This window comes from Meles meles, chromosome 7 (assembly GCF_922984935.1).
Source record: "Meles meles chromosome 7, mMelMel3.1 paternal haplotype, whole genome shotgun sequence".
Taxonomy (NCBI): Eukaryota; Metazoa; Chordata; class Mammalia; order Carnivora; family Mustelidae; genus Meles; species Meles meles.
In genome coordinates, this window is record NC_060072.1 from 79008594 (window position 1) to 79021724 (window position 13131).

The 13131-nt window shown below is 34.5% G+C and overlaps 1 protein-coding gene across 3 annotated transcripts in view; it reads left to right on the forward strand.

Annotated features, from left to right (window-relative positions):
• The window catches only part of CNTN1 (contactin 1), a 364883-nt gene that overhangs the window by 82519 nt on the left and 269233 nt on the right, over nucleotides 1–13131 (forward strand). For all 3 annotated transcript variants that reach the window (XM_046011119.1, XM_046011118.1, XM_046011117.1), the window contains exon 2: nucleotides 4483–4530. The gene's annotated coding sequence lies outside the window, so the exon portion shown is untranslated. The remainder of the gene's footprint in view (nucleotides 1–4482; nucleotides 4531–13131) is intronic.

Below are 13131 nucleotides of genomic sequence, written 5' to 3' on the forward strand. Positions count from 1 at the left end.
CTTAAAATGTAAGTGAACAGCCAAAAACAAATGGTAACTTTGAGATATAAACAATGACTTATTAGGCCTCTTAAGCCAGTACATGAGTAAAGTGTTAAGAACAGGTGAATTCACAACCATATCTGGGACAAAAGCCTCGGATGAGACAAAGGGAGGAAAAATTTCACGTAAGCCACCAGAAGACACACTAAAACTATACTCCCGCACTTGGGTCTCTATCCCATTGTACATCTGTCTTGATCATTCAAAACAGAAAATTTAAGTCTCAGTTCAGACTGAGGCATTGAATATAGCCCCATTACTTTGTTGACTATGTGTCAGAGATCCTGGGTAAACTCTCCTTTCCTTGGAGACTTTCACTGGAGACAAGTATTGATTCTTGTTATTTTGTTATTTTATGTGGGTTAAAGGGAGGGTTGTCATTGTTATTCCTGCCTCCCATAAAATTTGTCACCAAAGTGAAGTACTGGTACAAGAGAACCCAAAAGCAACATCAATGGGTAAATATAGCAGCATAAAAAGTCGTAAATTTAATTATCTCTGTGTGTACACATTGTCTTCTCAGTTGTACTCTATTATAGTAAAAAATGGATCTTTATTGATTTGTTTAATGCCTACTTACATTTTGGCTTCTTCATCTGATTTCATATTTTTTTAGAGAAAAGAATAAATTTCCCTTAGAATAGTGGTATAAATGGTATAATAGTATAGTATAAATGGTAGAGTAGTGGTACAAATGATTAAAATAAATGAGTTTTGGAAATTGAATGCTCTCTTTTGTGATCTCCTCTTTCTACTATTTTTCATTAATCATCTCATGAGTTTAAATATTCTTTAGAATACTACTTGGGTGCAATTTTGCCTTGTCACTTAAGAAATTATTAATCCTTGAAGTTCAATTTTGTGACAAAACATCTTAATTGATTTACTTTTCAAGCCTGCTGCAATTAATAAAATGTGTCTACTTCTTGAGGAAGAGGCTTATAATGCTTCTTCATGAAAACATTGAACAATAAAAACATGTCTGGAAAACACTTTTTCCTCCCCAGCCCATCACATGGTTTTTTTCCCCTTAATTAAAAAAAAAAAAAAAAAAAAAGAAAGGCGTTCTAAAATGCCAACTATGTTTTTTTTAATTGACCAGAGGAAAGCCAGTATTATCCTCTTCCATCTTATTGAATCTGGTGAATGTTCTCCAGTCCTCATCTGATTGGCACTGTACACTCTGTCTCTGTCCTTCCACACAGATCCTTCTTCTTGGCTTCTCTAATGCCATACTCTCTTGGACGTTCCTGGTTTCTTTGTCTTCAAAGACAAAGTCTTTGTCTCCCCCATTGGTTCATTTTCCACAGTCCATTTCTTAAATGTCTATGTTCCTCAGGGTTCTGTCATTATTAGTCTTTCTTCTCATTTTCCCACCCCTTTGCCTTCTGCAATTTAGTCCAGACTTTAGCAGCCCAGGCTATGTGTTATTTGTTTTCTATTGCTGTGTAACAAATTACCACAAACTTATGGCTTAAGACAATACTCATTAGTATATGTTACAGTTCTGTAGGTCAGAAGTCTGGGTGACTTTCATCTGGGTCCTCTGCTCAGGGTCTCAACAGGCTGAGATCAAGCCGTCAGCTAGGACTGAAGTCTGATCTGAGGCTTGAGGTCCTCTTCTAAGCTCACTGGTATTGGCAGAATTCAGCTTGTAGTTGTAGGACTGAATTCCTCATTTTCTTGATGGCTATTGGCCAAGGGCTATTCTCAGCTCTAAGAAACTGCTCTCAATGGTCTACCATGTGGGCCTCTGCCTAGGCCTTCTCACACTTTCAGTCTTAATCTCTGATGTCAGGGAGGGCCCAATCTCCATCAAAGGGGTCAACCGATTAGGCCAGGTCCATAAGGATCTCCCTTTTGATTTTGAATAATTCAAAGTCAGTTTATTAATGACTAAACCATGGGAATTCTTTCCCATCACATTTACAGGTTCCCCCCACAGGAGAAGAATTGTACATGGTGTGAACACCAGGAGTTAGACATGTTGGAGGCTATCTTAGAATTCTGCCTACCATACCCTAGTTCTGGCATTTACTAGTTGTGTGAGTTTGGGCAAATTATATAACTTCTTTGTGCCTTGGTTTTCTCATCTTTTAAAGTGAGATAATAAACAGTACTCTTTATGGGGTTATTGTAAGGATTAACTGGATTGCAACATATAAAATGCTTAGAACAGTGACTGATACATAGAGTCTGCAAAAATTTAGTTATCATTATTAAGCTATTTTTCCCCATAGATATTGAATCTACTCCCATGGCATCAATGTTATCGATATTTCTCTGACTTCCAAATTTATATCTCTACTCAAGTTCTCTATTCTGAGCTTTAGACCATTATAATTTCCTAAGTCATATCTCCACTTGTATATCTAATAAGCAATCTAAATACAATTTGTCAAAACTAAACACATGATTTCACTTGCAAACATGATCCTGTCTAGTAATTCTTATCATAGTAAATAGTGCCCTTTCATGAATTGCCTTACACTTACCAATTTCTTCTTCTTTTCCTACCATGCATTCATGAAAAAACTTTTTTGGAGTATTTACTGTGTGCAAAGTATTGTGGGAATGACCATTAAAACATGCATTAAAACTCTGCCCTCCTGTAGCTTGCCGTCAAGCGAGAGAGGATGATTATAATCTATCTCGTAAAATTTATTAAAACAAACCAATTTTATCAATTTCTTTTGCAAATAACCTAGTCAAAGCCACTATCCTTCCTTCTTGAACTAGAGCAATAGCCCCTGGCTGGGTTCCTATATTCTTCCTCTACTTTCTCTTTCCTCACCAGAGCTACCATCAAGGAGATCTAACTACCTCACTGCTCTGCATAAATCTTGAATTAACCTCCCCTAATGTGTAAGATTAAAAACTAACTTTCCGGGGCGCCTGGGTGGCTCAGTGGTTTAAGCCGCTGCCTTCGGCTCGGGTCATGATCTCAGGGTCCTGGGATCGAGTCCCACATCGGGCTCTCTGCTCGGCGGGGAGCCTGCTTCCCTCTCTCTCTCTGCCTGCCTCTCTGCCTACTTGTGATCTCTCTCTGTCAAATAAATGCATAAAAAAAAAAAACAAAAAACTAACTTTCCTTAACCTGCTATGGCCCCGCCTAACCTCACCAGCTTTTCACACACCTACACAACATTCCATTTCTGTGTTTTAATCTTACAGCCTTCTTCCTGCTTCTCAACAGTGCCACACCCCTTCCTGCATCAGCACCTTGCACTTGCCAGTCCTTCTAAGTGGAAATTCTCTCCTCTGCCTGCTCGGTCTTATCCAGTGATTCTCAGCTCAAATATTATTTATTCCCTCAGACTAATTCAGGATCCCCATTGCACTCAAAGTACCATATGAGCCTTCTTCATGACATTTAATATGGTATACAGTTACGTATTGAGTTATTATCTGATTAATATCTGCTGTCATTCTGGGATAGGTATGTTTGATTCAAAATCTAAAGGACTAGCTTCTGCTATGCGAATAGGTAGGTTTTACAACTGTTTTGTTTATGAAGAAACATGACGTAGTCTGTATTTTAACTGGAAAGCCTATTTTCAGAATGTGCATTTGATTGGACCAACTTTCTGTGTAATTACCTCTGTGTCAGTTTAGACCAAGCTTATTCTAATAGTATTTAGGAGTGAACACATTTATGGCTATGAGGGTTATTAAAGACCTGAACAAATATTTAAAAAAAAAAAGAACAACAACAACAAAAAGAACAACAACAACAACAAAAGACCTGAACAAGAATGTGAAAAAGTATTCTATAAACTATCAAACTTAACACACAACTTTGGTTGCTATTACTTTTGTTAAAATAACCAAAACATCAGTTTATTTAAAACCCAAGCTAGGTTGGGTTTAATCCATTTGATTTTACCCAGGTACTTGGCTTCCTCAATGAAATGTTTAGCTATACCTGTTTTTTTTTCCCTTAAATTTGTGTTTGTATGAGTATTAGTGTGCCATCTACCAATATGTATACATATTATGAGATATACATGTACACACATGCACAGTATATGTATGTTGGATATGGTGTATATACAGGCTTCTCCAAAATAAATTCCAGTTTAGTGTTCAGATAATAAAGTGGGACCGATTCAGCAGTTCTTACTCTGTTTTATTTAAAATGTTAATTTTTAGTTCAGTTCAGTAATGGTGAATAAGAGGATATTTTGGCTATGAACCATCAACAGGCTTTGCAAACAATAACAATTTGAATCCCTTTCAGTTAAAAGTGTTTGCTGATTCTATAAATGTATTTTACAAATATGCTAAAACTTGACTGCAATGGTCAAAGCAACAAACAAAAACTCGTAGAGGATTAAAATGCATCTAATTTTTTTGTAAAAAATGTTAAAAATCATATAAGGTAAAAATATCTTTACCTTCAAGCTAATTAACTGTAATTTCATAATTATTGATTTATAGATATCCAACTGGGATCATTTCTGAAGCTGAACTCAGAGCAATCTTAAGGTAAGCTGCTTACTTAGAGTATGTGTGTGTGTGTGTGTGTGTGTGTGTGTGTGTGTGTTTTAAAGAATAAAAATAATGATATTGATACTGATTGGTTCTGTTTTAACTTTCTGTAATATTTCTCAATTTTAAAAAATTTAGAAAAAAAAAAAAAGAAAGAGAGGGAGACATACCATAGGAGACTTTTAACTATAGAGAACAAACTGAGGTTGCTGGAGGCAGAGGATGGAATAATGGGCGATGAGTATTAAAGAGGGCAGTTGTGATGAGCCCTGGGTATTATATGTAAGTGATGAATCACTAAGTTCTACTCCTGAAACCAATATTACACTATATGTTAACTAACTAGATTTTAAATAAAAAATTAAAAAATATCAAAACATATGATAAATTGCTTGATGACTACTTAATAAATGTCCTTTCTGCTAATACCCATATGAGTAAATCATTGTGCAAACATACAGAACAATTAGAGAAATGTTCATACCAAATAGTGTAGTGCTCAATGTTGCTGAGTTAACAGATGTTGGAATGAGTTATCAAATGTGAGCTGAGTAATGGGGACATATCATGGAATTAATAATAATAACAACAATAATAATACTGTTTACTTAGCATTATAGTGTGGCACTCTACTAAACACTTTATGAAATGCTTTATGTCATACAATCCTCACAAATTCTTGAAGCCAAAGTATTATTATTCTTGTCATTATTATAAATCTCATTTTATAATGAGAAGCCTAAGGCCTATCTAAAGTCATGTGATAGTGAGTGGCATGGTTATGAGCTGAGGTCTATCCAACACCAAGTTTTGGTTTTCTCCCACTATATAAAATGCCTAGAGAATGTAAGAGTTAAACAGCATTTTGTGAATTTTGGATTGATAGGACAATGAGGAGGGGATTTTTTGCAGTATTGAGACCACTTAACAAAATTGTGAAAGATGATCTAGATATACACTATGCTCAAGTGACAAGTTGGAATGAAGAATATTTGAGGAAAATGTAATAAAAATTGTGCAGCCAGAGCAGATGGAGGTTATAGACCTATTTTGGCGGATAATTCTAAGTGATTAGTCCAGTTTCATCTCTATTGTCCTCTAGTTAAAAAATACTAAGCTGGATTTTTACTTTGGTAGTTGAGTACAACCATCCACAATCTGGTCAGAGTAACAAGTTAAAAAAAAAGCAGTTAGCAATAAAATGCTAGAATTAGGAGGGATCATGGAAAATTATGTAGTCCTTTCAAGTCATGAAATGAGAACCTAATCCTGATAGAGGCAGTGTAAATAGAGAGGCATGCTATTACCAGAAGACATGAAAGCAAACAAATATGACAGGTCTTCATGATAGGTTAGATAAAAGAATAAAGGGGAAGGAAGAGCAAAAATGGTTTCAAGTTTATATATATAGCAAAAGTTTATATTATAGCAAAAAAGAAAATTGCAAAACTGATGAAAGGGGAATATTGTTAGAGAACAGAGTGAGTTTGGTTTTACTTTTTTGCACCTGAAATATCAATGAGGCCTCACATTCATATATCTTATAGGACATAAAAGTTTACATGAAGAAAAAAGTTGAAGATTGGGCTCTAATTTCATTAAATGTATTTTTAAAAAGACTTTAGGGTGGGTGATAACAATGGAAGGATTAGTATAAAAATAGAAGCACATAGGGCTGTTTTTTAAAATTTTCTTTTCCTGTTTTTTAAGTTTTTAATTTTAATTCCAGTATAGTTAATATACAGCATTATATTAGTTTCAGGTGTACAATATATGATTCAAAAATTCTATACAGTACTCAGGACTAACCATGATAAATGTACTCTTAATCCCCATCACCTATTTCACCCATTCCCTGCCCCCACACCTGGTAACCCTTGGTTTGTTCTCTATAGTTGAGTGTTTCTTTTCTTCTTTTTTTTTCTATTTTTCTCTTTTTTTTCCATTGCTTTGTTTCTTTGATTTGTTTCTGAAATTCTGCATGTGAGTGAAGTAATGTGGCATTTATCTTTCTCTGACTGACTGACTTCGCTTTGCATCTACTCCATCTACTTCCATCCATGTCCTCGCAAATGATAAGATTGCATTCTTTTTTTATGGCTGAATAATATTCCATTATTTAAAAATAATATTCCATTATATATCTTCTTTATCCATTTATCCATTCTTCTATCGATGGACACTGGGGCTGCTTCCATAATTTGTGTATTGTAAATAATGTGCAATAAACATAGGGATACATGTACCCCTTTGAATTCATGTTTTTGTGTTTTGGGGGTGAAAAACTAGTAGTGCTATTATTGGATCATAGGGTAGTTCTATTTTTAGCTCTTTCAGGAAACTTCATACTGTTTTCCACAGTGGTTGCTCCAGTTTATATTTCTACTGAAGTGAATGAGGGTTCCTTTTCCTCCACATTCTTTCCAACACTTGTTATATCTTTTTGATTGTTATGTATTTTTGATTTTAGCCATTCTGATAGGTGTGAAGTGACATCTTACTGTAGTTTTGATTTGTGTTTCCCTGATGATGAATGATGTTGAACATCTTTTCATGTATCTTTTGGCCATATATATGTCTTCTTTGGAAAAATGTCTGTTCATGTCTTCTGCCCAGTTTTATTTGGATTATTTGGGGGTTTTTTTGTTTTGAGTTGTGTAAGTTCTTTGTGTATTTTGGATACTAGTACTTTGTCAGATATGTCATTTGCAAATATCTTCTCCCATTCCATAAGTTGCCTTTTAGTTTTGTTGATTGTTTCCTTTGCTGGCAGAAGCTGTTTATTTAGATGTTGTTCCAATAGCTTAATTTAGTTTTTATTTTCCTTGCCTCAGGAGATATCTAGAAAAAAGTAGCTATGGCTGATGTCAGAGAAATTACTGCATGTGCTCTCTTCTAGGACTGTTTTGGGTTCAAGACTTCTATTTAGGTCTTTAACCCACTTTGAACTTATTTTTGTGTGTGGTGTAAGAAAGTGGTCCAATTTCATTCTTTCACATGTAGCTGTCCAGTTTTCCCAACAGTACTTGTTGAAGAGACTTTCTCCCATTGAATATTTTTTCCTCTTCTATCAAACATTAATTGACCATATAATTATGTTTATTTCTGGGTTTCTATTCTGTTCCACTGATCTATGTGTTTGGTTTTGGGTCTGTTTTGTTTACTATAGATTTGTAATATAACTTAAAGTCTGGAATTATGATGCCTCCAGTTTTGCTTTTCTTTTTCAGGATTGCTTTGACTATTCAGGGTCTTTTGTGGTTTTATGCAAGTTTTAGGATTGTTTGTTCTAGTTCTGTGAAAAATGCTTTTGGTATTTTGATAGTGATTACATTAAATGTGTGGGTTGCTTTGGGTATCATAGACATTTTAACAATATTTGGTCTTCTAATCCATGAGCATGGAATGTCTTTCTATTTTTTTTCTGTCATTTTCAATTTCTTTCATTAGTGTTTCATAGTTTTGAGAGTAGAGGTTGGTTAAATTTATTTCTTAGCATTTTATTTTCTTGGTGCAATTTTAAATGCGATTTTCTTAATTTCTCTTTCTGCTGCTTCATTATTAGTGTATTGGCCTGCAAGAGATTTCTGTACATTGATTTTGTAGCCTGAGATTTTACTGAATTCATTTACAGTTCTAGTAGTTTTTTGGTGGAGTTTTTAGGGCTTTGTAAATATAGTATTGTGTTATTGACAAAGAGTGAAAGTTTTACTTCTCACTTATCAATTTGGTTGCCTTTTAGGGGCTCATATTTGAAACACCATTTTTAGTTGAACATTTTAAAAATAAAATATAGTTATGGAAGCCTGAAAAATGTATGTGAGATGATATAACCTGAATAGTAGTCACTCTCTAAACTCTCAAAGTTTTTGTTTGTTTGGGATTTATTTCTTTGGCAATATAATCTTAAATTTTTTTTAAGGAAAGCAAATGCAAATTGCTTTAAACTCACCTCTATAAAACATTATTTTAAATGCTGAAAATATTGATCTTCTTTTACTGGGTATTATCTTGTTAACAATGTTTCAGGTAAAATACAATTTAAAATCACTTTTTTTTTTTTTTTCAGAATAAAAACTTCATTCCTTGTGTAATAAAACATGTGAATTAGATGACAAACAGGTAGAGAAAAAAAGAAAGGAAATTCTCCAGTTAATTCATTTGGAGCAATGTCCCACTAAGGCTGGCTTGTCATACTATAATATTTTTTATAACACTGTGAGAGTTTTGTCTTAGAATTAGTTTAAAAAGTACAAGTTGAAGTGATGTGTACCACAGGATTATAAATTTCTTGCATTTTGCTAAACATTTTCACTCAGACTAAATTTGTCAGATATTTATTCAGTACATAATTCAGTGCTAAATTCTGGACCTACCACAATATTTTTAATTGATACAGTTTTTCTTTTCAAGAGGATCATAGTCTAGTTAAAAAAAATGTGTAAACAAGTTATTATAGCATAGTATAATTCCTTGCTGTAGAAGCACAAACTATAGGATTACTTCTGATTCAGGGTATCAGGACTGCTCATAAATATCAACAAGGGAATATAGATCTTTCTAAACCTAAAAGAAGATATACTTTCTAAATTTAGATTTAAGCTTAATCAGTATTTTTGAAAAATATAAAGTTAGTACAAAGACTAACAGTAGGCTTTAGATTTCTTAGAATTTGATTCTCAAAAGATGTGATTTTTTTTCCTTCATTTTGAGTCTGGAGGAGGGTCTTCACATAATGTGCTATCAATCTATTTTTAGCAAGTAGGAATTCAAAATTTGAAACATATTGACTCTGATTTGCTATTTATCTTTCTTGACATCAGTACCATCAAGAATGTTACTTATTGAGGTGTCTGGGTGGCTCATTGGTTAGGTGTCTGCCTTCTGCTCAGGTGATGATCCCAGGGTCCTGAGATTGAGCCTCCCCCAACCCATGGGAGCCCGATGGTGGGTTCCCTGCTCCGTGGAGAGTCTCCTTCTCTGCCCTTCCTCCCTGCCCTCTTTCTCTCCTTCAAATAAATAAATAAAATCTTTAGGGAAAAAAAGAATGTTACTTGTTAAATATATTAAGAAGTTGATTAGAAAAGCTATCACTTTGTTAACAGTTTTACTTAAGGTAATAAAACCTGTGTTATACAGGCAATGAAATGTATTAGTTTAATTTATAAAAATAAATTTGGGTGGGTTTTAAAAAATATAGATAGAGTTCCTTTCCTGTCAGTTGTTGAATGAAAAACTAAAAGCATAACTATAAAACAGTTCTTTTTAAATGCATTTCTGAGATGGTAGGAAAATAAAGACTCTAAAGAGGATAAAAATGAAGCAAAAGCAGCAAATCTGAGAAGTAACAAAGGCCAAAGCTGGGGACAGAAGGCGAAGCCTAGGGCTAGCCCAAGTCTAATAGAAGGATGTCTCAGAAAACCAGGATCCTTAAGGACAACACTCTAAGAGTAAGGGTGTCCAAGAAATAAACCTGCCACTGCGAAGGTGTATCAGAAAGCATGCTTATCTAGACTTTGACACTAAGTGAAGTGACACAGATTTGCTCTTTCAGTTCAGAACTTTGGGCCAGCCTTCACTGAGGTTTGCTTGTAGAATTCACCTGATCCAACACACTCCATCCATTTATTTAGAATGGATCCAGATTCATAGTTAGTGGGAAGGAGCAAAAGAAATAAGTTGCTGTATGAATCTAAAGTCAATGTTTTGAAGATAAATTTTGAACTAAATTAGTTAATTCAAAAATTACAAAGCATATAGATAAAAATGAACTTAAAAGAAGGCTGGAAAAATGATAGAAAATATAGTTTTACAAAGGTATATTATACTGGAATGATCAGATTTGAAAAAAAAAAGAAGTATGTTTAATATTGTATTAATTTTTTGTTGTTCTGTGGCAAATTACCACACACTTAGTGTTGTAAAACAACAAGATTTATTACCTTACCTTTCTATAGGTTAGTAATCTAGTACTAGTACAAGTGTCACCAGATATAGTCAAAGTTTAGGCAGGATGCATTTCATTCTGGAGACTCCAGAGGAGAATTGGATCAGTTTCCTATTCATTTGGCTTCTGGGCAGAACTCAGTTCCTTATGGTTGTAGGACTGAGCTCCTTGCTTTGTTGCTGGCTCTAAGCTGAGGATTTCTTCTAGCTTCCAGTTGGCTACCACATGCCTTGGCTTTGGTTCCCCCCACCCCACCCCGCCCCACTTCAAAGCCAACAATTGCAGGCTTTCTCACATCATACCTCTCTGACCCCTTCCAGTTCAAGTTAGCAGTATCTCTGATTGTAGAAAATTCTTAAGAACTCTGGGGTCTTCCATGGATGTCACAAGATTCACTCCATCAGATAAGAGGCTCACGAAGAGATCTTTCCAAAGAAGTTTCCACGCTATTTTTGGCTTCTGCTGAGGTGGCTAAGGGGATCTAAGATCTATGATCCCTTCCTTAATCTCTTCAAAGAGTCTTTTTTGCTACTAAACACTCTGATCTTTTGATCTTTCTGAAGAATCTTAGAAAACTAATCTCTTAATTTTAAATAAAAATTAAATTCAAAATAATCTCTTAAATTTAGCCTCTTTGTAATATAGGTAGGTTAAGAATTTCCAAAATCATCAAGTCCTGGTTCCTTCTTTTTTAACAGCTCCTTCATCAATTTATCTCTCTTCTCTCACATTTTACTCTAAGGAGAAAGAAAAAATCAGTCTGTACCTTTATTTTCCTTGGAAATCTTTTCAGCTAAATAATGAAATTCATTGCTTACAAGCTTTGCTTTCTACATAATTGCACGACACAGTCCTGATAAGTTTTCTGCCACTATTTAAAAAAAAAATCCCTTTTCTTCTGGTTTCCAATAACATGTTCTCATTTCCTTCAGAGCCCTCTTGGACAGTCTTTAATACCCATATTTCTGTTAACAGTCTATTCAAAGAAATCTTGACTTTTTTTCATGTTTCTCAGAATTCTTCTAGTCTATGCCAGCTGCCTGATAGCAAAATCAATTCCAACTTGTAGATATTTGTTACAGCAACAGCTCACTTCTGATACTGAAATCTAGAACAATTTTCCACTGCTGCTAATAAATTGCTACAAACTGAATTGTTTAAAACCATACAAAATTATTTTTTTACAGTTCTATAGATTAGATCTCCAGTATGGTTAACATTGGACTAAAACTAAGAGTGGCAGATGTTATTCCTTTCTGGATGCTCCAAGGGAGCATCAGTTTCCTGCTTATTCAAATTATTGACTGAGTTCAGTTTCTTATGGTTGCTAAGGACTGGAGTCTCCATTTTCTTGCTGATTATAAACTGAAGTTTGTTCTCAGAGCTTAGAGCCTGCTCTAAGAGCTTAAGAGCTCTTAAGCTTAAGCTTAAGAGCTTAAGCCTGCTCAGAGCAAGAGCCTCTTGGCTCTTGGCCCCATCCTTATCTTTCTAAAGCCAACAACAGTGGTCGAGTTCTTTTTACATTTCATCTCACTGACCCATTCTTCTGCCTTTCTCTTCTGTTTTTAAGAGCTCATGTGATTAGACTGGGCCCATCCAGACAATGCAGGATAATCTCACCATCTCAAGTGACCTTACCTTGATTCACATCTGTGAAGTCCTATTTGCTGTGTTAAGTAACATACTCACAGGTTGGAAGATTAGGTAATGGGCATCCTGTGGGGGGTGGAGTGGGTGAGTGAGGGGGATGGGGGCATTATTCTAACTACCCAAATATATTTAAAGAAAAAAAAAGTTTGGAAATATGAACAAGGAACTAGGGAGTGTAAAAATGAGAAGTTTTGGAAAAGAATCTAATAGAAATGAAGCATATCACAGTCAAAACTACAAACTTAAAGAAGAGTTTAGTAGAATTGACCCAGCTAAAGAGAGAATTTGTGATCCAAAGAAATAGGCATCAAAGAGAGATACATCATAGGGAGAAAAAAGGTAGAAATTACCAGAGAAAATATGGATGGATCATGGAACAGATGAACAGAATGAAGATATAATATGGGCAGTTAGTGTTCTAAATGGAGAAAATAGAAATAAGGAAATATTTGAAGAAGTAATTGCAGAGAATTTTCTAGAATTGTTGAAAAATATCTAATTGTCATATCCTGGTAGACAAGGAAACTGAAACAGGATAAATTACAAGAAAATTACATCCAAACACATAAAAATGAAACTGCAGAATCCCAACAATAAAGAACTGGCAGGAGCTAGAAAAATAAGAGACTCTGCTCTGCTAAAGGCAATTAGATTAATGGTTGACTTCTAAATATCTCAAATAGAAGCCAGAAGTTTTTGGGATATGGGATCTATTTTCTTGTGACATCTCTTTTGTAGAGATAGAATATTAGTGTCAAACAGAATTGGTTTGAATCCTAGCTTTGTGATACCAGCTATGACTCCTCAGACATAGCATAAGTCTTCTCTGAGCTTTTACTCACCATAAAAAAATAAAAACAACTGGAATTCAACTGCAGTTTTTTCCTTTTTTTTTTTTTTTTTTACATAACTTTGAATTAGCATGCCTTTATTAGCTGGAAACCAAAGTTTCTATCTTGAAGTCTTCTCTGTGTCCACTTTCATTGCTCAAGATTCCCAGA